General features: G+C 38.2%; 1 protein-coding gene across 3 annotated transcripts in view; it reads right to left on the reverse strand.

The window, feature by feature from the left end:
- LOC309864602 (uncharacterized protein) overlaps positions 1–26,324 on the reverse strand; it is a gene marked incomplete at its 5' end in the record, with an annotated part of 97,955 nt that overhangs the window by 60,761 nt on the left and 10,870 nt on the right. The window contains one exon of one of the 3 annotated variants that reach the window (XR_014311638.1): positions 22,323–22,385. The exons of 1 other annotated variant lie outside the window; for it this stretch is intronic. Of the gene's footprint in view, positions 1–22,322; positions 22,386–26,324 lie in introns of those variants that run through there. One more of the 3 variants, XR_014311639.1, reaches the window with a different exon arrangement.

Raw genomic sequence — 26,324 nt, forward strand, 5'->3', positions numbered from 1 at the left:
GAGGGAGAGGGACAGAGAGAGAATTCCACAGAGCCTGACACAGGGCTTGCTCTCACAGCTCTGAGATCATGACCAGAACCAAAATCAAGAGACAATGCTCGGGGCACCTGGGTGGCTCAGTGGGTTAAGCCTCTGCCTTCGGCTCAGGTCATGATCCCAGGGTCCTGGGATCCAGCCCCACATCAGGCTTTCTGCTCTGCAGGGAGCCTGCTTCCTCTCTCTCTGCTTGCCTCTCTGCCTACTTGTGATCTCTGTCAGATAAATAAAGAAAAAATCTTTAAAAAAAAAAAAAAAAAAGAGACGATGCTCAACCCACTGAGCCACCCAGGCACCCCTGCTTTCCCATCCTTAAAAAAGGTGGTAGATTCAGGTGATTTCTAAATTTCACATAGCTCTAAATCCTCTGAGATTTTATGATTCACTGATATCATCATGCTATAGGAGTCTGTAGAAATAAAATGTAAAATACATCTTATTAGTGTATTACTTTATCAAATGAAACCTTATCAAATGTAACTTCCAACTCTTTTTCTGAATGTGTTATAATTATACAAGTCTAGTCCATCCATAGATAGCAAGTAAGGCTAACAAAGTTTTAGTGGTGACAGAATCACGATGCTTAGAATTTCAGTGAAATTATGGGAGAGCCATATTGGGCAATGTTCAGATAGAAGAAAAGCCACAGAAGCATCATCTCTCTTCCCCCTTCTCCTTCCATTCTTCCAAAAGGAGAGAGAAGGGACTAATTTGGAACTGAGCTTAAATGTCACAAGTGCTGAGACATCAGGAACAAGGACAATTACCAGAATCACTGGCCTGGAAGAGCTTCAAGAAGGCATCCCAGACAGACACAAATCACCCTGATAAACTGATTCCCTTGCAAGTATCAAAGTTAAAGGACAGATGTTTCTGTTTTACGTACACCAATACCACAGAGGAGGTCCCCTGAAACATAACTGACCTTAAGTGTATGAGTGACATAAACAGTTTGCTCAGCACATTCATGTGCCTGTGTCCTTTTGTCTTCACCCACTGACTCACTCCTTCCAAGCTCTCAGAATGCCTGCACTGGGGGTGAGGTGAGTGGGGACAGCTTCGAGGGCCCCCTGCAGTGAGGCCAGGAAAGGACACAGAGTTAGCCATTAAAGAAGGGGATTTGAAGGGGACATTTATTCTTCCCTTGCTTCTGATGAGCACCACACCCTCCTCTTGGAAAGGGTGGCCCTTCCTCCCAACTTGTGAGTGGGATGCTCTAATAAGGAACTGCCAACTTCTTAAATGGTCCCGTGCAGGGCCATAGCCATTGTCCAGGTGGCAAATGACCTAAGATGGCTGTTCATCAGCCTCCTTCATGATCTTCTAAATTAGAAGGAAAAGAATAGAGTCTTTGACTCTCTGTTGGGGAAGCAGGGAAAACATCAGGCAATCAGGCCACATTGAAGGCCAAGTGGAAGAAGCACAGCTGCAGGAGAAAAGAATGCCACCAACAGGCACACACAAGTGCAGACCAGGGGCAGCTGGAGAGACCTGCTCTGTTGCAGGCCTGATCCCACCTGTACTCTTGCCCTTGCCTGCTTTGCTCAATCTGGGAGCCAGTAACTCCCCTGTGTCCCTTTCCCCCCTTTCCCTGGGGTTTTTCACTTCAAGTTTCTCTCTGGAACCCTGAATTATAACACAAAAGACTGAGGAACAACATTTGCAAAGGCACAGAGCAGCTGCATAACAGACAGAATGTCTAATAAGGGTCCCAATATCTGCCTTTCTCCGAAATACTGGGAAAATATGCTATATTATAATAATCCAGGCAGAGTGAGCTTTTCTTTAATGATTTATGGCATCATTAATTTGGAAGAGGTCTGTAAATGAGCAGAATAGAAAAGCGTAAATTATAACAGAGAAACTTGGATAAGTACAGTAATGTATTTGGTATTGATTATACTCTCATGGATATTTGATCAGGCATTTCTAAGTTGGCCAGTCAACATTTCAGGAGGCCAGGACCTAAATTTTACTGCCCAGTAGACAGGATTAGGAACTATTCACAGGCCATTTGATAAAGCAGCCTTCCACAGACTGTGTTCCAAGAAGGGGGGCATGCTCACACAAGCTCAGGAAACACTGCCTAATGAAGTCTCCCTCTAGGAGATTCACAATGCATATTAACACATATGAATAGTATCAGTAAATAAATCTGCATAATTTTGTATAACAGTTAAACAAACTTATTTGCACAGAGAAAGATTTGTTTTATTCTTTCCACACTTAACGAACCCCAGAGCACTTTGCTCTTAAACCCAGTTTGCATGGAATACCAGTAAGAGAAGCATGAACTATACGCCAGGATTTGGGGGATTTTTCACTTCTCCTCTCGTCACAGAGACTCAATGCCAAACTAAATCATGTGTTTTAGTACCATAAAAGCCTAGGCAGACTTTAAAGAGGTTTAGTCAATTCTTTTCTAGTCAAGTACATTTTTGTTTGTATGCTAATTGTGTTGTAACTTCCTGCAAGAGATCAATTAGAAATTGAATCTCCAATACTTACCAGACCCTTTAAAGGCCAAAGGCAGGGCAGATGGAGACCATGAGCTGTGGTGGGGTTAGTTTCACCCCTGGAAAAGAAGTGGGAAATGACAGAATTCACACAGGAAAGTGCTAACCAGCTTCACCTGACAAGAGAGAATAAGGTGTGAAGCCACACAGGACAGGTCGGGGAGGATGAGGGTCCCCAATTTGGTAGTAAAGATCTAGTAGTAGAGGGTATGAATACAAAAGATCAGGGGAGTGCTGCCTGGCCTGGCTCAGGAGGGCTTGAGGCAGAACTGTGGATGCTGCTGGGATTTCTGGCTGGACCCCCAGCCGTGTGATGGACTGCAGAGCAAAAGAGCAACTTCTCTCTCCTGTTAGAACCAGAAATTCAGTCAGAAGAGAATCAGACAAAGGAGAAATTCTCTGTTGCTTGCTGGGCCAGCTCCTTCTTCTGACGCCCTCCCACTGTAATATGATTCCCAAGCACCGAGGGCATTTAAATCAGCACAAGGTGACAGAAACAAGTGCACACAAGAAACCTGCTCATTCACAGATAAGCACATCAACCCAAGTGTGGAGAATCATTTAGAACCATTCGAAACAAAATGAACTGTCAATACACAGCGGACAATAGCTGGTAGAGATGAAAATTGTAAAGTTGGTCCTGCCTCACCTAGACAGAATAAATACCATATTAAATTCACTGGAAGGCACTTAAGATGCCTTTAAATGACAAGTTTTTGATGATGTGGAGGAAGAAAGATTAATTCTCCCCTAAAAAAGTATTGTCACGTAACAGCCAGTAGTACTAATCATTAGAAATAATTACAAATGGTACAAAAATGGATTCAAACAACCATATAAATAAGGACTTAAAAAATTCATGAGCTGCCATCCCTTACTAAACTGTACATAATTTGGCAATATTTTAATAACTTGACAGTATTATAATAAAATCAGGATTTCTAGAATAAATCATTTCCATTTTTCACTACTGAAAACATAACCGAAAGCTTTTCATTAATCTCACTCAGCTATATTCAAAAGAAACACTGTATTCAACTGTATCTAGAATGTAATGGAATAATTCTAGGATAAACTTTAAAGATATTTTCTTTATTTTCCTAAATAAATCTTATGAATATGTCTGGTAAATAATTGTCTTTTCTTAACAAAATTATACTGCGGTCCTTGGTTATTTCATGCTAGCCTCAAAATTGCATATATACTATCAAGTTTGATCTCCTTCAGCATTATCTTGAATTCCTCAGGACTGAATGACTAAAGTAAAAATGTATTCTGTCTTGTTAATGCTTTCTTACAAAGTAAGTATATGTGTATCTTTTGCTGGAAGTTCAATTGCTTTTAATCTGCCATTATTAACAAGTTAACAGAATAATAAATTTTTATAAAATAATTTCACTTATTTTGCTACTAATGCAGATTTATGAATAATCTGTTCTTTACCAATTCCCAGTAAGATAAAACATATAATGGAATTAAATAGTAATTTGGATATTTTACTGACTTTATATTTTGGCAATGTTTCATGCCTCATTTGCCTGAAAACTCATTAGATTAGCGCAATACCATGTTTTAATGCAATAGGTTCAGACTTATTTTTCCAAGTAAGTTGAGCCCTGCTTATTTTCTGTGCTTTCATGCTTGAGTTAATAAATTGCAAAGTTTCCCTTTTCTGTTTGCTCTGTTTTCCTTTATATACCATTTGTTGGTGGTTCTCTATTTTGAGAGAGGGGGAGGAGATGAAAAGTAAATTATCCCCTTGGGCTTGTGAAATAAAGTTTGCCTCTCTGCAATCCGCAACCTCAATGATTTCTTATATTTTACTGAGCCTTCAATTTGTGACAAGTGTATGCACTAAACTAACATATCAATGGGGAAGAACCCAGAAAACAGTGATTGGAAATGTGCCTGGCAAGGACCACAGTGGAAATCACACCCTTTCAGTAAGTCAGGTGACTTCATCATGTCCCAGGCGGGACCTCAGAAGACCTCCACATTCCCTTCACACCCTTGTATGGGTATTTAACCCTTGTATTTAACACTGAGATGTATCTTGACCTTCTTCCTGATCATCCAGCTCCATCCTCCTTATAGTTAAGTTAGACTTGAATGGAACTAAAGTGTGCACTTTCTTAGGGAGAAATTATTAAATCAGGATAAATCAAAGTTTCATCCCCATGAGTCCTGTTGTCTGACCAGTGGTCTCCCTCTTCTGCATCTGGGAGGCCTTTAAGAATCATCTTAATTATGGGAGCACCTGGGTGGCTCAGTGGGTTAAGCTGCTGCCTTCTGCTCAGGTCATGATCTCAGGGTCCTGGGATCGAGTCCCGCATCGGGCTCTCTGCTCAGCAGGGAGCCTGCTTCTCTCTCTCTCTCTCTCTCTCTCTGCCTGCCTCTCTCTCTCTTTGTCAAATAAATAAATAAAATCTTTAAAAAAAATCATCTTAGTTATGAAACTTGAAGTGAACACATAGATTCGTTACCTCTCTCTCGCACCTCTCTCCCGTGCTCCAATCATCACATAGAAAAATCAATCACATATCTTCTTAAGTATCTGAATGACTTTCTCTTTTTCTTGCTGTCCAAACTTGACACCATCTCTCTGGCCTCTACCTGCCCCAGCTCTCGCCAGAGCTCCCACCATAGCACTCCTAGCTCAGTGCTCTCACCTCATCCTGACCACAGAAGGAAGCGTGGTCTGACCCCCATTCCACCAGTCGTCATATCCCACCTCTCCTTTTCCTCTTTACATTCTCTGATTTTTGTGTGTCATGTTATTTAGCCCCCCAATAAAATAACATGCGGTATCTCTGTCATACTTGTACACCCAATAGTACCCTAGCAAGAGTGCATGCTCAATGGATTCTTGTTATTTATTTGCTTCATTTTGCAGATACCTTTGAGACACAAATCGAACACAAAGCTTTTTTCCTTCCATTCTCTATCTCAAATTCCTATCTATCATCCACACCCATATTCTTTTTCCAAATTCTTTTTCCTCTGTATACAGAGGGCTTTTTAAAGCTTTTTTTTTTTTTTTTTTTTTTTTTTTTTTAGGGGCTGATCAACTTACAATAGTCCAAGTTCAGATTTTAGAGCTATGGTCAAATGAGTAGGTTCTTAAAATGGCCCTAGGGAAAAAAAGTCTAATTTGGAATACTATGCAGCCATCAAAAGAAATGAAATCTTGCCATTTGTGACGACGTGGATGGAACTAAAGGGTATCATGCTTAGCGAAATAAGTCAAGCAGAGAAAGACAACTATCATATGATCTCCCTGATATGAGGAAGTAGAGATACAACATGGGGTTAAGGGGGTAGGAGAAGAATGAATGAAACAAGATGGGATTGGGAGGGAGACAAACCATAAGTGACTCTTAATCTCACAAAACAAACTGAGGGTTGCTGGGGGGAAGGGGGTTCAGAGAAGGGGGGTGGGGTTATGGACATTGGGGAGGGTATGTGCTATGGTGAGTGCTGTGAAATGTGTAAACCTGGCGATTCACAGACCTGTACCCCTGGTGATAAAAATATATGTTTATAAAAAAAATAAAAATTAAAAAAAAGAAGAAGAAGAAGAAGAAAACATAAGCCCTCTGTATTCAAATGTCACAAGCATCTTTCCCCATAGGTTGTCTTCACTAAACTTGTAGAAAGCTACAGTCATTTTTAAATTTCGGTCATTCTTGGTTATCTACTGTCCCCCTACGGGTACTGTATAGGTTGAAAAATTGCTCTAAGAGTAGTGAAATTTTTTTTTTACTCAAAAGTTTATCCTCAGTTACTTATCATAACTTCCTGTCATGCCCAGAGTGCTGTGGTTTAATGCTCTGTGTTCTTTTGGGTAATGGTCAGTCAAGTACAGCCACAAAAGGGGACACAGGAGAGGCACAAAAAAACAAAGTCTCATGCTCACAAGGTCCTAGAGAGGACATGCCACAGAGAGTCACAGGGGAAGCACCACATTTTGGTAAAGTGGCAGAAGACAGGAGCCAGAAGGGTGTTTAAGCCACAATCTTTCTTGGTGCTTCTGTAGGAAAGGCAAGGCAAGGCAAGGCAGGGCAGGGCAAACAGTTTAGGACTGACTGGTTTGAATGATTTCAGGGGACCCCCTACTACACAGGTGATATCCAGTTGCAGTACCTGGCTCTGGAATGATTAAGATAAAAGAATATTGCCTCCTGCTGTGTGTGAGCTGGAGCTAGACACAAAAGCTAGGGCTCTGCATTGGTTCCTCACATAGCAATGGCACATTCCAGTGGAGTATTTTGCTTTAAGAATTGGCCAGCATTGGGGTGGGGTGGGTGCATCTCTGTGCAGACAGGAAGTTTGGTTTTGGTTTTTTTTTTTTTTTTTTTTTTTGGTCAAAAGGTCATAATATACAGAATATACAAAACACACACTACATTCAGGAGCATAGCAGCAATTGATATGGGCAGCAGTGCTGTCTAGCACACAAGTAACTGAACCTGGGATTCTTCAGATGGCTTGACTCAAATGACAGCTTACTGTCCATGGGGTGTTGGGCAAGTTACTTAATCTCTCTGCAAATCACCTTCTTCCATACAATGCAACAAAATCTGTAGAGTTGTCTTGAGGATTAAATGAAATGATACATACAAAGAACTCAGCCCAACACCTACTCCATGTAGACAGTAAAGTTCTTCAAAATAAACTAAGTGCTTTGAAGCAGAAAGAGAATTGATCTGAAAGTTTAAAAGAGTCAATGAGCAAGGTGACAGAAGCAGAAAGTTAACCTCACACCAAGAGAGATGTTTGAAATAAGGGCATGGCTATCAAAGAGTTACTTTTGGTCTCAAACAATTTTAGCACCCAAAATGTGCCTTCTATTTACTTTTTAAAAGTATTTTATTTATTTATTTGTCAGAGAGAAAGAGAAAGAGAGAGAGAGAGAGCCCACACAGGGGAAGCAGCAGGTAGAGGGAGAGGGAGAAGTAGCTCCTCACTGAGCAAGGAGCCTGATGCGGGGCTCCATACCAGGACCCTGGGATCATGATCTGAGCCAAAGACAGACTCTTAACTGACAGAGCCACCCAGGCATTCCATATAGTTACTTTTTAAAGTGCTTTCCCATGTCTATTTATACATGGAAAAATGTTAGAATATACTGTTTCTATTTTCTAGATAAGGAAATTAAATCTCAGCAAGAATAGCCTGAATTGTCCCCATCACCAGTAAATGGCCTTCACAAACCAGAGCTCTCCGAACACCTGTCTCAAGGCTCTTTCTACCGCACCAATCTGATTCAGAGAAATCATTCTTTTCCCTTTGGATCATAGGTGTTACAAAACTAGAGTTAACACTATCCATGAAAAGCCAAAGATGATATTGACAGTACCTAACTGGTATTTCAGGATTTCCCCCACAGACATAACACTTGGGTTAGAAAGCAAGCTTTGCAGTCAGGAACTCAAATACCCTGAAGAGACAGTGTCCCTACAGCCGTTCTGGCCAGTACAGTAGCCAGCAGCCACATGTGGCTACTAAGCCCTGGAAATATTTTGGATATACTGAGTTAAAGTGTAATATTAAAAATTAAGTTCCCCTGTTCCTAATGGTTTTGTGGCCACAAGGAATTTTTAATGCACCAAGTATTATGTTTCCACTGGGCGGAACTATAAGATTCGCCACAGCCCAAAGCTGTGCTCCTTCCCCACACCTCTGCGCCCGGCACTCTTCGCCGCTGCAGAAACACTCAAGTTGATATGACTAAGGCGTCACTCTCCAAGGTCAATTAATCAGCAGTGCCTTTGTAGGAAGCAACTGTCTCTCACTATATATCAGTTCAGTAAAGCAGGTTGGTATTTTCCCGAACCTACTATAGCTTGGCAGTTATTATAGCCCCAGGGACTAGCATTTGCTCAATACGGGAGAGACCAATGCAGGTCTGTTGTTCAATCATCTCTCTCCATCTAACATAAGCAATATAAGATGATGGATGTTAATTTTTTCTCAAACTATCATCATGAGGAAAGTATCTGACAAAATTGAGTATTTTATAGAAAGGTCAAGTACTGTTAACAAAGTTAATTTTCCTGGATCTGCATGTCATAGTCTTCTTTCCAACTCAAGAACCGATTGCACAGAGCCCTTTGAAGGTGGGTACATATGATAGAAATGACATTTCTACCTGCTAACTTAGCACTGAAATGTTCACAATGTCAAGTGGGAAATTAATAATTACACTACATTTTAGCACTGAATGTCTGTCAAACAGAATAAAACCGTGTCGAGCAGAAGGTAAGGAAAGAGATGGAAGCATTAGTGACACCATCTCACTTCCCTGCATGAAATAGCAAACCGAAGACAAGTTCAGTATGTTCCCCCCGAAGTTAACAGACACATAGTACTAGTGCAATAGGACAAATTAAGTTAATTTATTATTCAGCCTGCCTTTGCTATGTATCAAGAAATAAATTCTGTCACATTTAAACAGGGAAAGATTTAAGTCAAATAAGGTAAAAAGCTCAGTTTGGAAGTCAAACTTCTGTAACAGATTCATTCTTACCCATGTGATACCCATACTCACACTAATGAGAATGAATCAAGTAAATTTCTGACTAGTTACATCAATAAAGAATCTCAAAACACTGATGGCTTCAGATCACCTCGTCACATGTGAGTGCTGCGGCCACTTGGGGTTTGGCTGAAAGGTGGATCAAGCCAGGTGCCAACTGAAAGTGTGTAACTATAAAAGTGTATATCCTCTAGGGTTTTTGTGAAAAACTGACACACTTGTTCATTAAGTAAACATCCTCTACATGATCTGATTTGTAAGCCATGAGAAAGAAATACTGGTAAAATACACACGCACACACACTTTGCCAATAGATTCTGAAAGCTCCTCATTAATAAGAGTCATCCAAAAAGTCCTTGTCCCTATCAGCAGTATTTCTAATTCACTTACTTATCAGGGTTGTTGGACCAGGCAGCCTCTTTCCTAGTCTGGAGGAGAGAATAGAAGGATGTAGATGCTAAAATCTAAAAGGAGTGGGGTACTATTTCAGAGGCACTAGAAACAGAAAGCAGGAAGTACTCAAACTAACAGCACACTTCAATTTCCTCAGGAAAAGGAGTGAGTAATCATCTTAAAATGATGCCTGGGGGTGGGGAGCGGTGTGCCTGGGTGGCTCAGTGGGTTAAAGCCTCTGCCTTCAGTTCAGGTCATGATCCCAGGGTCCTGGGATCGAGCCCCACATCAGGCTCTCTGCTCAGCAGGGAGCCTGCTTCCCCCTCTCTCTGCCTGCCTCTCTGCCTACTCTCTGTCAAATAAATAAGATCTTTCATTAAAAAAAAAAAAAAAAAAAAGACAGCTGGGGTCTCGGGTTCACCCTGCATCAATCATGTTAAAGACAAACGTATGCTTTGCATTCATCATGGGCTTAAACTCCAATAGATCATCCCCTTAAGTCTCTGGTGCTAAATAATTTTTTAAGAATACTAAAGAGCTTAGTGCTGTAAAGGAAATTCACCTGGGTAACAATTTGAAGATGCTGAGAGTCTCAGAGCCCTGCTTTTATCACCAGCTGAAAAGCCAATAAGTTTAATTGTCTCTAAACAATCTCCAGCTGTGTAACCCTCTTTCCATGCAGGATCCTTATAAAAGAAAGGCCCATAAAATAGTTTTCTAAGCACCGTATTTATGCTGGGATTTAAATTTCAATTACAAAGAGAAATTATATCTCCCATTTGATGCAAATGCATTTGAACACGTTATGACTATAAAAGTAAAACCTGCTTAATCCTCTCATAAACTTAGTAATTTTATAAAACTCATATTGTTTCATACACATAAAATGTGAATGACAATCAGCATTCTGAACAGTAGCCCAAATCAGCAACATAAGACATCATAATAATCTCAGTGTTTTCTCCTTCCATTTACTCTATATAACAAGCAGAGTGAAGTATGTCTCCCATATTTTTAAAGGGAAAATAGTTTATTGTTCTACAATTCCTGTGTCTCATGGATCTAATGCTCCACACAAAAGGCACTGAAAACTATATTCTCTGCTTTTTTAAGTAAGCACACCAATATTTCCTTAAGTCTATTCTAATTTGTAATGCAAATATGAACATTTTAAAAACTGAAAAACACTTGTTTCATTACTTAAAACAGTTAAATTCTTATGGAAATCTAATAGCCTTGATCCTCCCCCTAATCACAAATCAAAGCAGAGATTTGGAGCACTTTGCTTGAAAATAATTTGCCCTACCAGTCAATAGACAACCCCTGGAGGACCTGGGTGGCTCAGTCCTTAAGCGTCTGCCATCATTGGCTCTGATTAAGCCCTGCACTGGGCTCCCTGCTCAAGCGGGGAGTCTGCTTCTCCCTCTCCCCTGTCCAGTGTTCCCTCTCTTGCTGTCTCTCTCTCTCTGTGTCAAATAAATAAATAAAATCTTAACAAAACAAAACAAAAAAAGACAACCCCTAAGTAGTAAAGTGGGAACACCACAATTCCAGGGATGATGGGAATAATTTGCATCACAAAGTGGGAGGAGAACCTGTTCCCAGTAGAAAGGAAGATGGCTAAAGGAAAGGATTTGAGGAGTCCCCTTTTTCCCACATGCATAATTCAAATCAATTCCTATGTTAGAGACACATTCCTATTCCTCAGCACACACTCCCCTCCTCTAGTATGGAAGCTTCGGGAGTCTCCAAGAGTCTGAGACTCCTCAAATATTTGTCTCAGTCCCACACATTTCTTCCATCTTCCACTTCAATGGGATTTAGATGGAGATGCCATTATAGATTTGTAGAACTTGGGTGAGGAGCCAAGAAGATTGAGAATAAAGGCAAAAGGGCTTTCTGCCAAACCTCTTTTTTTAACCTTACACTTTTCTAGAAATATTAAGGTTTATGGTAAAGAATTACAATGTTTATTCATGTTCATGTTTTAGGGAAGTTTTCTGAATAATATATGTGTGGCATATAATAAAACAGAAGATTAACAAGCAATCCAAAAATAGTATCTCTTTTACTGCCTTGCTCACTATTTCTAAGGAGAACACGAGCTCTTGTTCTTAGAATTCATAAGAGTTATCTTTGCCTAAAAATTGGAACTCATGAGGGAAAATTTGCCATTCACTAACTACATAACAAAGAAAATTCTGCACATTGTGCCAAGACACTATACGGTAGGTGGTGTTAACATGGAAAGCTTTTATCATGAGAAAGTAGAAACCCATTACCTCCTAAGTTAATAACTGCAACCTGTAATATGAAGTTCTATTTTAGCAGAGCCTTGTATATTTTTAAAGAATAAGAAAAGATCATTTGTCTTTCTATGAACCAGGCCACACAATTGGTTGCTGGTGTCTTTTCTTTTTTTATTCTATTCCCTCAAAAAAGAGAAGGCAATAATAGTCCTTAAGGTTGACTCCACATGAATGGACTAAATTCACAAGAATGGAATTTTTTCAGAAGGAAAAGAAACTCCCGACACTGGTAGGCAGAGATTTATATCTGGGAGTAAGTAGACCACAGACCATTTGATAAATTTTGTTTCAAACACTGTCTCTGAAGAATGATTTCAACAAGCCAGAAAAAAACCATCTTTTAAATCTGTAGTCACACCATGTAAATCAGGCTTTTTACAGAACTGCATCAGTCTCTCAGAAATGATTAGGGGGTTGATGATACACAAATGTTTCTGACAGTGCTGCTGAGTGCTGGGCAGGAGTGGGGGCTGTGCTCTCACATCCGCCCACCTGCTGCGGCCAAGTGAGAGACAGGAAGTGATCCTGAAGGAGCAGGGCTTCCGGCAGGAGCAGGGCACTGATGCTGCAGCTCCAGAAGCCACCTGGGAGGGTCTCTGTGTTTTCCAATATTCTTGCTTAAGAAAACAATAAAGCTCTCAATGAACTCTTATTGACCTGCCCAACCCATGCAGCTCTGCAAAACTTCTAATACCCTTGTTGGAACATTGCATAACAGGATATTATTGTGATATAACCATACTTCATTCATTGTGTTCTGAAGGTCACAGAATACTCCTGTGACTCTTCTTCGTGAGCCCCACCAGAGTCTCATCCTTAAAGGAAGGGGTTGTACTGGTCTGGACATCAGCAGAGCCACTAAGTCAATGGAGCACATGCTATTCAAGGGATACTTGGTAACAACATTGAAGAGACCTTGAAGTTCTGTGAGAACAAGAACAGGGTGGGCTCAAAGGAATTTCAGCCTTGCAAGAGAAAAAAAAAAAAAAAAACATATACATTGACAATGGTTAACTCAATTATAACTTCACAAAGCAAAATACACATAACATTCATAGTCATTGCACTTTGGGCCTGTTGAGCTGTCTATCATTTTTCAATAAGACATTGGTAAATTTCTAGCCATACAAGACTTAGCAAATGTTTCTGCCCTAGCTGTGTACAAGATCTTTTCTTCCCTCTTTTATTACGTTTCTTTTTACTTAAATTAATGTTATTGTTCAATACCCCCTCCAAAAAAAAAACTGTTCTAAGTCTTAGAGGCTATAGTGATGTAAATTTACATATATGCAGACTGCTTTAGGCTAGAATAAAATGGAAAGATGTGTTCACCCATTCTAACTGGTTCAGGTTAAAATATGCTGAGAATGTTAAAAAGAAGAAAAGAAGAGGGGAGCAAACGGGAAGGGAGAGAGTGAAGGAAGGGAGGAGGGAATTGGGCTGCAGGTCTGCAGTTCATCCAGTCTGCCTCCCACTCCCTTGCTGTCCTACTTCTCCTAGTCCTTAAGCCCCTTCCCTTAACCCTGCTACTCTTGCTATGCTGGCTCCTCTTGATGGGCACCTGTGGATTCACTGTGTTTTGACCTCAGCACAATCCACCCAGGACCTGACATGTTACCTTCTAACTGATCTCCTACTTGTGAGACCATGGAATACAGTGCCTCAGGACCTCACACCCTCTGGAGTCCCTACGGGATCAACTAGAAGAGGAAGCTCTTTTCTAGTTTCCACACGGGAAAAAAACTGGGGAGGTGACTGCAGAGGGAGGGGTGAGCCCAAGAGTGAGAGGCGCAGACCAAGAAAACCAGAAGATGGTCCTGCTTTCCTAGTTCCATCCATTCCCTTGCAGGAACTAAAGTTTAGCCCATGCTGTAGTTCCAGTTAAGCCCACAAGACAATTAGAAGCATCATCTCTCTATCATATGGCATCGAAAATAATCTTGCTATCTAAAGTGTAGCTTCTATATTCACCTCGGTCAAGACTTTGCCCCAAATCCTCCACAACTGCCCAGTTCTATGCTCCAGTTCCTGGTTCCTGAGCAGATTTCCAACTGAAATTAGAGTTCTCCCTGATGCCACATGATTGCCTGCAGTGCTAACAGCATACCCAACCCTCTCTCACCCAACATGGGACCAACTTGGTGTGCTATCATCTGCCAGCTTGCAATCCAGCCTAAATCCAGACTGACTTTTGGTGCCAAAACGTGACCACCTCACTGATTTTAGTATCACAGAAGCTAAAAACTCTAGTCCTAATTATTCAGTAAGGGTTCTTCGATATCACCACCAGGCCCTGACTCCTTGATCACTGTGAATGACCTACTACTTACTTCTCTGCTGACCTAAACCCTGAACCTTCTTACAAAGTCAGTCTCCACATCCTTTGCCCTGCCCATTGCTAGCTTCCTCCCCTTTCTTTCTTACTATGTCTCCTGGTAAAATCAATATGGGATATATTAGAAGAATCCTGTCCAAGAGTGAAGAACAGGTTTCCAATTTCATATGTACATTATGAATGATAATGATAAAGTCTGGAGCTGAATACCACCTGCACAGAGTTAGGGAACTTAAGGGTAAATGTGTAGCAAGGGTCTTTTTACAAATGCCGAGCTCCCATGTGATATAAGGAGTATGAAAGGAGAGGCACCTGCATGGCCCAGTCAGTTAAGCATCTAACTCTAGATCTCAGCTCAGGTCTTGATCTCAGGGTCAAGAGTTCAAGCTCCACATGGAGCCTACTACAAAAACAAACAAACAAACAAACAAACAACAAAAACCGAGTATGATAGGAAGATAATGAGTCTGACGCTCAAGTGGTCAGTAGGTAGGGAGGCATGGCCTGGAGGTTAGTACAGGAGTGTAGGTAGAATTCTTGGATGGCTTCATGATCTCTACTCACTGTTGTTACCTCTGTGATTATATTGCATTACACAACATAAAGGATTTGGAGATGTATTAAAGTGTATTAATCAACTGGCCTTAAAATAGGGTGATTAGCCAGAGAAGCCAAACCTAATCACATAAGCCCTTAAAAAACAAGAGTTTTCTCCAGTCAGTTGCAGAAGGAAAAGTCAGCAGAAAGGGGACTCAGTACATGAGAAACTCTCCATTATTGGCTTGAAGAAGAAGCAGCCACAAGGAAAGGACCTGAGAAAAGCCTCTCAGAGGTAAGATCAACCCCCTTCTAAAACCCAGCATGGATACAGGGACTCAGTTCTACAACTACAAAGAACTGAATTCTGCTAACAGTGAGAATGAATCTGGAAGCATATCTTTTCCCCAGAGACTCTAAAAAAGAGCCCATCCTAGCCAACACTTTGATTTTGGCCTGGTAAGACCCTAACAGAGAACCCAATCAAGTTTATCTGGACTATCACCTATAGAATTGTGAACTAATATATGGGCGTTACTTTAAGCCCATATATTAGTTAGTGGTAATTTTTTATACACCAATAGCACACTAATACAACAGGTTACAGTGACAAGGATGGGGAGAGATAAATACGGACAAGTAGCATAAGTCACACAGGGAAGGACATCCAGATATTTAGAAGTAACAGATAATTTTACTATAACAGCAATGATAAAAATCTTTATCTAGAGGCTATGTGTTTTATACATAGGTGCAATAGATCCTCCCACAGTTAAGATCAGAAATATACATTGAAAACTGAATATTAATACTAAATATTAGAATGTTTGAGGACAGGGTTAAGACGTCAGAGGAGGAAGGCGACCCTAAGCTTGCCTCCTCCACTGAACACATCAAGATAAATATATATCAAGTCATTCTGAACACCAATGAAATCGATTGAAAATCTTAGATAACAAAGTGGCATGTCTACAAACAGAAAAAAAGGCCAATGGAAGCTTCTTATAACAAATAAACAAAAACACACCTAGGATCTAGCTTCCTTAATTTATTTTTAAGTCTTTGTTTTATTTTACCTTTTATTTATTTTTTTCCCTTTTTCCTCCAAAATGACAAGATGGGGGAATTCACCCCAAAAGAAAGAACAGGAAGAAATGACAGCCTGGGATTTAATCCATACAGATATTTTTAGATTTCTGAACTAGAGTTTAAAACAACAATGATAAGGATATTAGCTGGGCTTGCAAAAAGCACAGAAGACACTAGAGAATCCCTTACTGCAAGGATAAACTAAAATCTAGTTAAGCCAAAATGAAAAATCCTGTAACTGAAATGCAATCCCAGATGGATGCCATAACAATGAGAATGGATGAAATAGAGGGATGAATCAGTGATACAAATGATAAAATTATGGAACATAATGAAGCTGAAAAGAAGAGGGAAACAAAGGTAAAGAATCACAAAGGAAGACTTAGGGAAATCAGTTACTTATTCAAATGGAGTAACATTCATATCATAGGAGTCCCAGAAGATGAAGAGAGAAAAAGAGGCAGAAGGTTTACCTGAGCAAATTATAGCTGAAAACTTCCCTAATCTGGAGAAGGACAGAGACATCAAAATCGAAGATGCACAAAGAACTCTCATTAAATTCAACAAAGCCACTGCCAGAACATATCATAGCCAATTCACAAAATATACAGACAAGGCAATAATCTTGAAAGCAGCAAAGGAAAAAAGAAGTCCTTAACCTACAAAGAAAGATCAGGTTCACAGCAGATATGTCCAAAGACACTTAGCAGGCCAGAAGATAGTGGCAGGATATATTCAATGTCCTGAATGTAAAAAATATGCCAAGAATACTTTACCCAACAAGGCTCAAATAGAAGGAGAGATATTTTTCAAGACAAAAAAAGAAAAAAAAAAAAAAACTAAAGGATTTCATGATCACTAAAGCAGCTTAGCAAGAAATATTAAAGGGGACTCTTTGGGGTGAAAAAAAGACCAAAAGTAACAAAAACTAGAAATGAAGAGAAAATATCAGAATACCAGAAATACCAATTTTACAGGTAACACTATAGTACTAAATTCATATCTTTCAAAAATTACTCTGAATGGAAATGGACTAAATGACCCTAATCAAAAGCCATAGATTATCAGAATGGATTAAAAACAAGATCCATCTATATGCTGTCTACAAAAGACTCATTTTAAACCTAAGGACACCTGCAGATGGAAAATGAGGAGATGGAGAATCATCTAATGGATGTCAAAGGAAAACCAAAATACCCATACTTGCATCAGAAAAACTAGACTTTAAAAACAAAGACTGTAACAAGAGACAAAAATGGACATTATATCATAATTAAGGGGTTTGCCCAACAAGAAAATCTAACAATTGTAAATATTTATGTATTATGCCCCCAACTTGGGAACACCCAAATAAATAAATCAATTAATAACAAACATAAAGAAACTCATTGGTAGCAATGCAGTAATAGTGGGGGACTTTACCACCCCCACTTACAACAATGAACAGATCATACATGCAGGAAATTAACAAGGAAACAATGGCTTTGAATGACACACTGGACCATAAGGACTTAAGAGATATATTCATAACATTTCATCAATAAAGATTCTTTTCAAAAGTAATAGAACAATTCTCCAGAATAGATCACATACTGAGTCACAAATCAGCCCTCAACAAGTAAAAAAAGACTGAGATGGGACCATGCATACTTTCAGACAGCAATGCTATGAAACTTGAAGTCAACCACAAAAAAAAAAAAAAAAATTGGAAAGACCACAAATACATGGAAGCTAAAGAATATCATACTAAAGAATGAATGGGTTAACCAGGAAATTAAAGACAAAATAAAAAAGCACATGGAAGCAAATAAAAATGAAAACATGTCAGTGCAAAACCTGTGGGATGCAACAAAGGCGGTCCTAAGAGGGAAGTATATTGCAATATAGATCAACCTGAAGAAGGAAGAAAAGTCTCAAATACTCAACCTAACCTTACACCCAACGGAGCTAGTAAAGGAAGAGCAAATAAAGCTTGAAGACAGAAAAAGGGAAATAATAAAGATTAGAGCCACAGTAAATGATAAAGAAGCAAAAGAAGAATAGAACAGATCAACAAAACAAAGAGCTAGTTCTTCAAAAGAATTAATAAAGTTGACAACCCCCCAGCCAGACTTATAAAAAAGAAAAGAGAAAGGACTCAAAATGAATGAAAGAGGAGAGATTACAACCAATACCACAAAAATACAAACAATTATAACAGAGTATTATGAGCAATTATATACTAAAAAACTGGGCAATATGGAAGAAATGGAAAAATCCCTAAAAAATACAATCTACCAAAACTGAGAAGAACTAGAAAATTTGAACAGACACATAACCAGCAAAGAATTAAAACAAGAATCAAAAATCTCCCAATAAATAAATAAATCCAGCACCAGATGGATTCCCAGGAGAATTCTACCAGACATTTAAAGAAGAATTAATACCTTTTCTTCTCAAAGTGCTCCAATAAAATAGAAATGGAAAGAAATTTGCAAACTCATTCTACGAGGCCAGCAATACCTTGATTCTAAAACCAGACAAAGATCCCACTCAAAAGGGGAATTACAGGTCAATATCCCTGATGAACATGGATGCAAAAATTATCAACAAGATATTAACAAATTGAATCCACCAGTACATTAAAACAATTATCTACCATGATAAAGTGGGATTTATTATTAAAATGTCTATGCTACCTAGAGCAATCTACGCATTCAAGGCAATCCTTATTAAAATACCATCAACTTTTTTCACAGAACTGGAACTAATAATTGTAAAATTTGTATGGACCTAGAAAAGACCCCATATAGCCAGAGGAATGTTGAAAAAGAAAACCAAAGCTCATGGCATCACAATTCCAGACTTCAAGCTCTATTACAAAGCTGTAATCATCAAGCCTGTATGGTACTGGCACAAAAACAGACCCAAAGATCAACAGAACAGAATAGAGAGAGCCCAGAAATGGAATCACAACTATATGGTAAACTGATCTTCAACAAAGCAGGAAAAAATATCCAGTGGAAAAAAGACCATCTCTTCAACAAATAATGCTGGGAAAACTGGACAGTCACATGCAGAAGAATGAAACTGGACTATTTCCTTACAAAAATAGACTCAAAATGGTTGAAAGATCTAAATGTGAGACAGGAATCCATCAAAATCCTAGAGAAGAACAAAGGCCGCAATCTCTTCAACCTGAGCTGCAGCAACTTCTTGTTAGATAGGTCTCAAAGGCAAGGGAAATAAAAACAAAAATAAACTATTGGGACTTCATCAGGTTAAAAATCTTTTGCATAGCAAAGGAAACAGTCAACAAAACCAAAAGACGACTAACAGAATGAAGAAAATATATGCAAATGACACATCAGATAAAGAGCTGTATCCAAAATCTATAAAGAACTCACCAAATTCAACACCCAAAGAACAAATAATCCAATCAATAAATGGGTAGATGACGTGAAGAGATATTTCTCCAAACAAAACATACAAATGGCCAATAGACATTGAAAAAGTGCTCAACATCACTCGGCATAAGGGAAATACAAATCAAAACCACAATGAGATACCACCTCACGCTAGTCAGATGGCTAAAATTAACAAGTCAGGAAATGACAGATGCTGTTGAGGATAAAGAGAATGTGGAACCTTCGTACACTATTGGTGGGAATGCAAGCTGGTACAGCCACTCTGGAAGACAGTATGGAGATACCTCAAAAAGTTGAAAACACTGCTACCCTAAGACCTAACAGCTGCAATACTGGGTATTTACCCCAAAGATACAAAATGTAGTTATCCAAAGGGGCACCTCTACCCCAATGTTTCTAACAGCAATGTCCACAATAGCCAAACTATGGAAAGAGCCCAGATGCCCAACAACAGATGAATGAATAAAGAAGATGGGGGGGTGTATATATATATATGTGTGTATATATATATACACACATATATATTATGGAATACTATGCAGCCATCAAAAGGAATGAAATCTTGCCATTTACAATGAAGTGGATGGAACTAGAGGGTATTATGCTAAATAAAATAAGTTAATCAAGAAAAGACAGTTCTCCTATGATCTCACTGATATGTGGAATTTAAGAAACAAGGCAGAAGATCATAGGGGAAGAGGAAAATATGAAACAAGATGAAACCAGAGAGGGAGACAAACCATAAGAGACTCTTAATCTTGGGCAACAAACTGAGGGTTGCTGGAGGGGAGGGGAGGGATAGGGTAACTGGGTGATGGACTTTGGGGAGGGTAAGCACTGTAATGAGCACTGGGTATTAAATAAGACTGATGGATCATAAACCTATACCCCTGAAACAGATAATACATTATATACTAATTGAGTAATTAATTTTTTAAAAGTTGAAAATAGAATTTCCCTATGATCCAGCAATTGCATTACTACACAAAGAATACGACGTACCTACCTAAAGAACACAAAAATACATATTCAAAGGGGTACGTGCACCCTGATATTTATAACAGCATTATCAACAATAGCCAAATTATGGAAAGAGCCCAAATGTCCATTAACTGATCAATGGATAAAGAAGATGTGGTTTGTGTGTGTGTATGTATATGTGTGTGCATACATACAGAAATATTACAGTCTATATATAATACACATGCACACACACACACAGGAATAGTACTCATAAGATATTACTCTTAAGATAGAGAATAAACTCAGGAAAAAGGGACATGGGTGGGGCATGGGTTAAATTGACAATGGGTATTAAGGAGGGCACTTGTGATGAGAACTGGGTGTTGTATGTAAGTGATGAATCACTGAATTCTACTCCTGAAACCCAAATTGCACTCTATGTTAACTAACTAGAATTTAAATAAAAATTTGAAATTAAAAAAAAGGATGTAGAATGTGTGTTTTCCTTGTAACAAATTTTTCTTTGTCACTCACTATTATTTACAAAATAAAATTAATTGTATCTAAAGGTTGAGTCTTGGTATATTTATACTAATATTAATTTTATTATAAATATCAACTAAGATAAGTAGATAGACATATAAATTAAATAAAATTAATGAGCTTTCAGTAATTTATCAATATTTCCTTCTCATCAAGAAGATGTCTATCTATTTTATGAATTACATATTGGCAAAACAATTTCAATTTATCATTTGATGATCTTATTGTTTCTATAACAAGTATAAATTAACTTAGAAAAAATATCACCTCATACATTAATCAATAATTAAATCAATTATAAATTTTAAGATAGAATTATGATTATATGTTGTATGCAAAAACCATATTTTGTTATTTTTTGTGTGGGAATGAACAGGCCTTCCTTATAATTACTGTTATATGAGGGAGCATCTGCTACAATGATCAAATTTTCATATTGACTTATCATTTTAATGAACCAAATAAAACCATTATCTCAATGAGCTGTAATTTATAGGACTTTTAAATCTCCACAATTAGGCAATGTCAAGGTGCTCTTCGAAATAGCCAGGAACTTCTGACTAATAACTAGTCATTTCTGAATTTACTTGTAATTCATTTATCTAAGTAATTCTGTAATAAATTCCTTTTTTCAGAATTCACCACTCAACTAGAATGTTATTACTTCCTGGCTATGAGGTATATTTAAATACCAATTCCATCTACAATAGTATCAGAAAAACCTCTATGTTGACAATAACAAAAAAGAATGTTGTGAAAAACTTTAAAAGATTTAAATAAATGAAAAGATATACCATAGTAATAGATTAAAAGAACCAATAGTATTAAGATGTCAATTCTCTCTAAATTAATGTATATATTTAATGCAATCCTAATCATAATCCCTTAGATTAGAGAACTTTACAAGTCAATACTAAAATTCACTTGGAAATAAAATGCCCCTCAATTGCCAAAACAGACTTGAAAAAGAAAAACAAAGCTGGAGGACTTAAGCTAGGTAATTTCAAGACTTGATCAAAAGCTACAGGAATCAAGACAAGAATGGCACTGGCATAAGGACAGGTAAGTAGATCAGTGTAACAAAATAGAGAATTTGGAAATAGACCACACTTGCATAGTCCATTGGTTTTCAGCAATGGGACCAAACCACCTTAGTGGAGAAAGAAAAACTTCTCAATAAATGGCTCCATGGTAACTAGATACCCATATGAGATAGAGAAAGCAAAAGAAAGAAAGAAAAAGAGCCCCATCCTCTCTGAAATCACACACAAAAATTAATTCAAGATGAATTTTGGACCTACAAGAAAAGCTAAAACTTTAAAGCTTCTAAAAGAAAACATTGAAGAGTATCTTTACAAATTGGGAGAGGCAAAAAATGAAGAGGGAAGCCACAGATGGAGAAAACGTATTTGCAATACATATTTGATATTTTGTATCCAGAATAGAAAGAACTCCTACAACAAAGGAATAAAAAGACAACTAAACAAACAAAAGGAAAAAACAGAATGGTGCAGAAGACTTGAACAGACACTTCAAGAGAAAAGATATACAAATGTCCAATAAGCACATGAAAAGGTATTCAACATCTTTATCATCAGAAAAGTGCAAAATAAAAGCACTAGAATGACTAAAACTGAAAAGACTGACAACACCTACTGTTGAGCAGGATGTGAATCAGGCAGAACTCCTGCACATTGCTGGTGGGAGTGTAAAATGCTACCGCCTCTCTGGAAAGCAATTTGGCATTTTCTTGTCAAGTTAAACATACACCTACCCTCTGACTCAGCATTCCCACTCCTAAATCATTAAAAAAAAAGAAGGAAGGAAGGAAAGAAGGAAGGAAGGAAGGAAGGAAGGAAGGAAGGAAGGAAGGAAGGAAGGAAGGAAGGAAGGAGAGAGAGAGAAAGAAAGAACAGAAGAAAAAACATATGTTCACAAGATTTTTACAAGAATCCTCACAGTAGTCATAACTGGAAATGACCCAAATATCATACATCAATAGGGAGAATGAACAAATACAATGCAATACTATTCATCAATGAAAAGAAACAAATTAATGTATTATGTACCAACATAAGTGAATTTAGAAAACATAATGCTGAGTGAAGTAAGTCAGACATAAAGGAGTGTATACTGTGTGATTTAATTTATACGATGTCCAAAAACAGGCAAATTAATCTGAACTGATAGAAAATCAGAAAGAAAATCAGAAAGGTTGCCCTTTTGTGTCAGGCGATGGATGGAAGTGTAGCTTCAGGGAACTGTTTGGGATGCCTGAGACTGCCATATCTTGCTTTGGGTGGTTGTTAAATGTGTATGTACAATTGTCAAAATCCTTCACAGTGCACACTGAAAATCTATGCACCTTACTGTATACAAATTATATGTCAACACTCTGCCTTGCTCACAAAAGACTGTAAGAAAACATGACCCTTTGTTAATGCTGATTGGTGGATATACGGTAAAGAATTACTCTCTGAAGTTCTCGTATTTACAAAAACCTCTAAAGTATTTTAAATTTAAATTTTTTACAAACATATATAAGCCAAATAAGTAGTTCCTGTTCACAGGGAGTTTGCAAACTAACTTGAGTCAGACAAGTAAATAAATGTTTGCAATTCGTCAGGATCATGATGCCAGCAAAGACTTTGTTCCTCAGATTGCTGAGGTACCAGTGTGTCTGGATACAAAACATTGGATCTGAAGCGGGAGACATTCCTAAAGCCCTAATGAGCTTACTTTGGAATGTGACCACAGTGTACTCAAGCACATAGGCCTTTGTCTTGGACCACCAACATGTATAGGAAGCAAATAACAATAATAAATATATTTAAATTTGTTACTATTAAAATATGTGACATCGGGACACCTGGGTGGCTCAGTTGGTTAAGCCGCTGCCTTTGGCTGAGGTCGTGAGCCCAGAATCCTGGGATCAAGCCCCACATCGGGTTCCTTGCTCAGCAGGGAGCCTGTTTCTCCCTCTGCCTCTACCTGCCACTCTGCCAGCTTGTGCTAGCTTTCTCGCTCTCTCGACAAATAAATAAATAAATAAATAAAATCTTTAAAATATGTGACATTTGCATGCTTACTGTATACACCCCCTTTCAGTAGCTCAGAAACAAGTGAGCTCCACACCTCACTGTAAAAATAACAAAAATAGGCAACAGCCAGATGGCACTCACTGATAATAGCGTCGTCTGAAAGCCACATCACAAATCACACAGGTGACGAGTCTGCTTTTCATTCTGCTTGTTCTGGGCTCCCAGACTGCTCTGCCCTGAACTCGAAGGTCACAAAGTGAATGTTTTTCACTTGAAGCTAAGTGTGTCAACAGTTGGGTTTCAACTAACGAGGAAGAGGAAACTCTAAACAGCAAAACTATGCCTGAGTATATTTTTGTTGGTTGTATAACCCCTGCCTTCATTCAATCATAGACAAAAGTGTTCAGTTGAGCTAAATGCCAACTTTACTTCTCTCCCTCTGGATATTTCAAATACTGTTCCCTTGAAGTCACACCAGCAGAGAAGTCAGTACTTAAGCAACACTGTTTTGATACCTTATGCAATGACTATTCATAATACTGACAGTAATAGATGGGTTTTAAGGATGGCATTGAGGACATTGCCTATGACATCAAAAAGTCCCATGCATGAAGATCTACCAGAGACTGCTCTCGAAGGCCCCAGTATTAGGGCGACTCTTGAACAGTATTGTGCTGATACATGAATCTTTCCATAAAAGATGATATCCTCTTTGCTTTGGCCTCTCAAAAACTCAGAATTAAATTTGCGATCCAGTTCTAGCAATTTTCGATAAACTTATTGTATGATTTATTCTTATCTATTTATTTTATCATGATATATTACTGCATTCATTTCTGTTAGCTTCCCGAAATCCATTCTGGAGAAAATAAGATTATAAATAATTAAGTTTACAAATTCATCAATCACATAGCAATTTTTATTTATTTATACCCATACCTACTTCCAAAAAGGATTTTAAGTGTCTCCATCAGATATATCTAAAAATAAATTGAAACTCAGGTTGTATTTACCACAATTTCATCTTGTTTCATGAAGACATCACATATATACAGACCATTTGGATGAATACTTAATGAGATACATAAAAGAATGAACTGCAGTAAAACAGTAAATTAGCTAATGCATGGGCATCATTTAAGCTGTAAATTGGGTTTTTTCCTTAGGGTAATTAAGGAGAGGAATAAAGGGTATCTTTTCTGATACCTATATGGATGGACAGATATCATTGAGTACCAGACAAACTAGGATTTCCATACTATACTATACACCCTATATATACACTGTATATATACTTCCACACAATATGGACGGACAGATATCATTGAGTACTAGACAAACATCCCAATATCTTGACAGAGTGGGGACACCCAGACCTTAGCCATGACTCTGGGTGATATAAGAACTTCCAGACTGATAAAATTAAATTTGCACCATCTCAAAGAAAAAGAAAAAGTTGGAATAGAAACTACAGCTTTAGAGCAGTAAAGTTCTATCACCTACGCAATTTGATTTATATATATGGAGGATCAAAATGTGAGGCAGGATGATAAGCAGGATGTTTTTTCTATACATATGCACAAGCCTATCTGCCAAATTCATGTATGTACAACGTTTTTCTGAGAAAATATTGGTAGGAAATATAGAAGCCAGTGAGTGTTTAAACCTATATTTTACCAAAAAAAAAAAAAAGCCCTTTCTGTATATTTTCCTGTGGGATTAAAATTGTCATTTCTTGTTTGTTTTTATCAAAAAGATAAAGCAGTTATTTCTTTAAGTTATTTTTAAATAAATGTTAGGAATATCAGTGAGAACACTTAAAGGAATATTGATATGGTGTATTTCTTCAAGGAGAAAAATCTATTACTGTAACTTCCAAGCATTTTAAAGAGCTTTTCTTTTTTTTTTTTTTTCTTTTCTTTTTAAGAGAGAAAGCACAAGAGCAAGCAGGGAGAGCGGTAAAGGGAGAGGAAGTGAGAGTCCTAAGGAGGTCCCACGCCCAGTGTGGAGCCTGATCAGGGGCTCCATCTCGCAACACTAAGATCATGACCTGAGCCAAAATCAAAAATCCAATGCTCAACCAACTGAGCCACCCAGGTGCCCCTTGAAGAGTTTTCCTAGTTAATTGTGACTACATATAATCAGTAGAGGACAAACATTTTTGTTTCTAGGTGCACCTGAAAATGGTTACATGACTATTAAAGTTGACACACTGAACCTATGGTCAAAATACCCTACATACTGTTTGACCTTAAATATTAAAATGTATTCTATGCCATAGCTTTACCATAATGAGCCATTCCTTCTTCACCCTATTTTCATCATTTTCTCTTCTATAAATATGATGCACTTTTGAATCCTGTCCATAGAATAAATTCCTTATTGTGCTCCTAGCATCTAAACTCTCCTTTTACAGGGGCACGTGGGTAGCTCAGTGGGTTAAAGACTCTGCCTTCTTCTCAGGTCATGATCTCAGGGTCCTGGGATTGAGCCCCACATCGGACTCTCTGCTTAGCAGGGAACCTGCTTCCTCATCTCTCTCTCTCTCTCTGCCTGCCTCTCTGCCTACTTGTGATCTCTGTTAAGTAAATAAATAAAATCTTAAAAAAAAAAAACT

The sequence above is a fragment of the Mustela nivalis genome (assembly GCF_964662115.1).
Source record: "Mustela nivalis genome assembly, chromosome: 5".
Classification (NCBI taxonomy): Eukaryota; Metazoa; Chordata; class Mammalia; order Carnivora; family Mustelidae; genus Mustela; species Mustela nivalis.